Genomic DNA, 5691 nt, shown 5'->3' with positions numbered 1-5691 from the left:
TTTGGCCCAAACTATTGCAGGCTGTTAACGGGCCGGATCTGACATGGGCCGTAAGCTGGTCCCAGAATATTGCAGTCATGTAACAGCCCGTATCTAATGCGGGCTATAATTTGGTCCAGAAAATGTTAGGCTGTTAACGGGCCGGCCCATTAGATCTGACGAAATCTTGTGAGCCTTTTCCTGGGCCGGCTTTTAGACCTATATGGGCCTCTATTGGGCTGTCCAACGTGTCAACGTTTCATTGGCGATTCTTGTCAAATGGACGGTTGACATCTGTCCCAATGCTCAGTCGACACGTGGTTCGTCGGCGAATGAGAATTTTACATGTGGAAAATCGCCATTGGTCGGGGCTGTTAACGGGTTATCGGATCCAAACCGGAACCCGATAGCTTAATGGCGACCCGGTACGGTGGATGCCACGTGTCGGTCATGTCACAACCCTAGAATTTGCTTGTAGCTAATTACCTGAGTGAGCATCATGCATCATGTCTAAATCTGAAAGTTGAATTGAGGTTAGTTGAAACCCTTAGAAATCACTTCAGAAATAACCAACATTAAAATATTTTCAAAGAAGTCCAAGAAAATGTTCCTCTTAGTCTTTGAAAATATTGGCAAGAGGTAAAACTTAAAACAATATTTTTGGAATCTCAGAGATATTTATTTTGGGCCTTTGGATTAAATCAATAACTATTTGCATTAGATATATATTTGTTAATTAATTAATATATGTCCAACAATTCTGATCTTTCGTGAAGGGCTTTGGAATAATCCAACTAGTCCCTACAAGAATTATCAGAAGCAACAAAAATGATTTAGTGTCTAAAACTAAATCAAAACAAATTACACAAAATGCAAAACAAAAGAGAGGGAGAGAGAGAGAGAATTACCTGGCCTCACGTGTGAAGCCCACCAGAGCCCACCTGCGCGGCCCGCTACTGTACCGGCCCAGCCCACCTCCACCTCCCCTGTCGTCTTCCTCCCCAGGCCAGTAGGCAGGGCGTGTGGCCGCCGTGCACGCACACGCGCGCGCCACCTCCACCATGCTCGCCTGCCCCCTCTTCGCCCTGGACGCCTCCCGCGATGCCATGCACTTCCCCTCGACCCCCTGCATCTCTTCCCTCTCTCCCAGGACCCCTTTCCCCTCCTCTGCTCTCTTCCCGATGGAGCTCGTCGACACCGCTCGCCGTTGCCGTGGCCACCGAGCCCCCCTCGCCTAGCTAGTATGCCCAGAAGCTCCTCCACTTTGCGCTACGCCTCTCCACAGAAGGAAGCCAGCCAGAGCGCCCCGTAACGCCGCCATCGCCGTCATCCCCTTCTTCGGCCGCCGAAGATCTGCCTCGCCGTTCCGGCGTCGTCCGGCCTCCTACGACCCCTCTGAGACGCGGCTGCAACCTCTGTGAGCTCCGCTGTCGTTTGCCCCTCCTCCCCATGCCTCTCGATCACCGTAGCCGCCGTTTCGACTGAAGCCAAAGCTCACCGCCGCCCAGCCATGTTGCCGCCGTGGCCACCGTCACCTAGAGCCGCAACTGAGCGCGCCACCGTGCTCAGCACGTTCCCAGGAGTCGACCGCGACCGCTCGCGGCTCCTGTCGTTCCCTGCAACGTCGATTCGCTCGACTCCCGAACACCGGCCGCCGCGCTTGTCGCCGCTGCCATCGCTTTGCTCCACCTCCAGCCGCCTTGATGCCACCACCCGACGCCCCTCGTCGCGCTGCACCCGTAGAGCCCAGCCGCGCACGCTCTCGTCGCCGGAATCGCCCGAACAAGGAGCGCCGCCGCGTCCTGCTTAGCGCCGGTGACTAATCGCCGGTTAGGTGATGTGGCAGGCTCATTAGCACTAATCCCCGCCAGCTGGACCAGCCCTAGACACTGACAACGGGCCCCAAAGGGGGTCAAACTGCAAATCAACGCGGGATTAACCCTAGTCTCACTGACTGGTGGGTCCCGCTGGTCAGTTTTGACCCTGGCTGGCCCGTTGACTCGTTGACGCAGTGCTGCCGTCATGCTGACGCAATTAATCTTTTCCTGGGTTTAAATAATTCAGGAAATAGCAAAACTTCTAAAAATCATAGGATTTAAACCGTAACTCCAAATGAAATAATTTATATATGAAAAGTTATTAGAAAAATCCAAAGAATCTGAATATGGTATTTTCATGCATGTTTGAACAAGTTAACCTCACTAAATAGGGCAATTCATGATTATGGAATAAATGGTAATTGGTTTTGGCGTTGGAATTTGCTATAGGTTTGAATTCCACTTCAATGAATATGACTAACTGTTGCACTAGATCAATTCAGTACCTTAATATGACATATCATTCATATGTATGTGCATTGCATTGATTGCGGTTCCTTTTGTGTTTGCCGGCGGTTGTTCCCCCTGAGTAGACGTGGTTCCGACGATGAGATCGATGACACCGATGAAGAGCTATATTATCTTCAGAAGTGCCAGGCAAGCAAAACCCCCTTGTTCATTCCGATACAATCCCACTCTCTCGCTCCTGCTCTCTTTTACTGCATTAGGACAACAGCGATTCAACTGTTACATGCTGCGGTAGTTGACCCCTTTCCTCTGCATGACCTGTCATTGCCACAGTAAATAGATGAAACCCACTAGCATGAGTAGGAGTTGTTTGAGCCCTGATGTGCCTACTCATTCATGCTTGTTTTTCATGCCTGCTACTGCTTAGAGTTGAGTCAGGTCCGATTCATCAGGGATGAATTGGAATGTGGTGAACATGTCCTACTGTGTGTGAGCTAAGTGTGTGAACACGATTTGGTAAAGGTAGCGGTGAGAGGCCATGTAGGAGTACATGGTGGGTTGTCTCATTGCAGCCGTCCTCAGGAACTAAGTTCTGTGTTTGTGATCCATGAACAGTTACTGCCACACATTGGGCTTCGGGCGCTCCAAGCTCTCTTGACTTATTAATCAACTCGATCTCTGTCCAGGAGTTGCAACTAGTTTCTGGTGTTTGTAGGTAGTGTTAGTAGTCTACCAAGTGTCACCCGGTACAGGTGGGCTTGGGACAGACTAGGCACAGTGGCCCGGTGTACCAAGTGGCACCCGGATGGTGGGCTTGGGAGCCCTGTACACATCGTTTGGGGCCATGAGCGACACCCCGACCGGATCTCCTTGCGGATGGAACCCGAATAGGCGATAAACCTGGACGAGAGACTTGTGTGATTAGTCAGGTCGTGGCCGACTCCCTCACCAGGCTTCCGCTTGAAGGTTGCCGAGATACACGACGTGTACATGGTGGTAAGTGGCGAGAGCATGTGTGAAGAAGTACACCCCTGCAGGGTTATCATTATCTATTCGAATAGCCGGATTCCTCGGATATGGAAACTTGGACCCCTTGTACAATTCATAGACAAGTGAAAGTGGATACTCTAAAATGCGCCAGATAAGCGTGAGTGCTATGGATGGCCTTCTCATAGGGAGATGGGAGCGGATCCATAGTGGTGTATTGATATGGTGAATATGTGGACTCGTGTGCGCCACCCCAAAAGATTTACTCGCAGTCGTGGTATAGGATAGCCACTGAGTCAAAGCTAGCTTGCTGCAGTCAAACTCCACCACCCCTTTATTGATACCGATGCATATGTAGCTAGTTCTGATGTAAGTCTTGCTGGGTACATTTGTACTCACGTTTGCTTATTTTATGTTTTTGCAGAGAGACTTCAGTCTTGCTAGTAGTTCCGCGTGGACTTCGATGTTTAGCTTGTTACCTCAGCTACGATCTTGTACCCTTGGGAGGGTCTTGTAGATAGTCAGGCTCCTCAACCTTCTTCATTTTTAGTTGTCTGTACTCAGACAAGTTAAGCTTCCGTATGTGCTTTGACTTGTATGCTCTGCATGTTGGGTCATGAGACTCATTTTTGTAATATCTCGCTCCTCGAAGCCTAATGAATAAATACTTGAGTCGTAGAGTTATGTTGTGATGCCATGTTGTATTTACACATATCGAGCATATTGTGTGTATGATTGAAATGCTTGGTATGTGTGGGATCCGACAACCTAGTTGTTTATCCTTGGTAGTCTCTCTTATGGGAAAATGTAGTCTTGTGCTTCCATGAGCCATAGTAGTCCGCTACAGCCCGGTTCATCGGAGTCCTGCTAACCCAGCACTACTGCTCTGGAGCACTTGACTGGCCAGCATGTGATTCACTTCGTTCATGTGTCTGTCCCTTCGGGGAAATGTCACGCTGTGACATCCGGAGTCCTGCCTAGCCTGCTACAGCCCGGGTTCCCGGAGTCCTGTTAGCCCAGTGCTACAGCCCGGACTCACACGCTGCTGACCGACATGCTTGATGTTGATTCATGTATGCCTGTCCCCGTAAGTTAGTGCCACTTTGGGTTCACGACTAGTCATGTCGGCCTGGGTTCTCTGTCATATGGATGCTAGTGGCACTATCATATATGTGAGCCAAAAGGCGTAAACGGTCCCGTGCCATGGTAAGGCGACACCCGTGGGAATACCGTGCGTGAGGCCGCAAAGTGATATGAGGTGTTACAGGCTAGATCGGTGTGACTTAGAATCGGGGTCCTGACAGGTCACCCTTGACGAAAGCACTTCTATGACGTGCGATTTATCGTCATGAAAGTGGACACTTCCGTGATGATAATTTTGGTAATGTCATGGAACACTTCTACAACAGCACAAGTATGACTCTCTTGATTCTGTCATTAAATCGTCATGGATGTACATGCATGACAGAAAACGTGACCTACTGTGACAAACACATATCATCACGAAAGTGTATTTTTTTGAGCAACCTCTTCGGGAGGTATTGCAGCTTGGAGAATGAACAAGGCGGAATGATTGAATTGATTGTCCACTTCTTCTCTTGGACTGAAGTTGTTGGGAGCATGCGGGTAGAAGCCTTACTCAATGGTTCTCCAAAGATGTGTTGAGTTGTGATTCAAATGAGACTTGATACGAAAAAACCAATTAGAAAATGAATAAACACAAGCTTAGAAGAAGGACCAAAGTGGTTGGTATGAGTTGAGGGGACCGGTCCTCCATAGACCCGAGGAGGGGCAACCGCGGCATGGGTGCCCGATCCGTTATTTCCTTGAAGCGTAGTAGGCTTATCACTATTAGCCGCCTCCTTGCCGGAGTTGGCATCCGACTCCGAGGTAGTGGGTTTAACCATTTGCATTGGATCAGTAGAGAGTTTGAGGCCCTCAAGAAATTCTTTAAACAAGGACTTGACCTCAGTCATCATGGATGATTTAAGTGAAATCACATTATCTAATGTGAAAATTTCTTACGATAAAAGAATAAGGCGAACGGACTAAATGAGAGGCGTTGGTGGCAGCACCAGAGCAAAAGACGACCAACCATATGAGTACAAGCGATCGTATGAGGTGTTAGGAGGACCGCCTCGTCGACTATTTCCACCCCGTGGAATCGGATCGTGGATCAGACGCACACAGACACCAGAAACTCACCCCGAAGGAGGAACCCTAACCTCCGGAGAGAGCCGAAGGTGGAACTTGGCAAGGAGGAGATCATCGTCTTCACCACCATTCACAAGGAGGGCTTCAACATCATCACCACTGTCATCAGCATCATCCGCATCCTTCTTATTGTAACGCATCAAGAACTCTAGTGGATCAACTTGAGTGTCACATGTGTAATCCATTCATGTTCACCATTAGCACTTGTATGATGCTTGTTGCCTTC

This window comes from Triticum urartu, chromosome 2, assembly GCF_003073215.2.
Source record: "Triticum urartu cultivar G1812 chromosome 2, Tu2.1, whole genome shotgun sequence".
Lineage (NCBI taxonomy): Eukaryota > Viridiplantae > Streptophyta > Magnoliopsida > Poales > Poaceae > Triticum > Triticum urartu.
Note: the sequence above shows the minus strand (reverse complement) of the source record.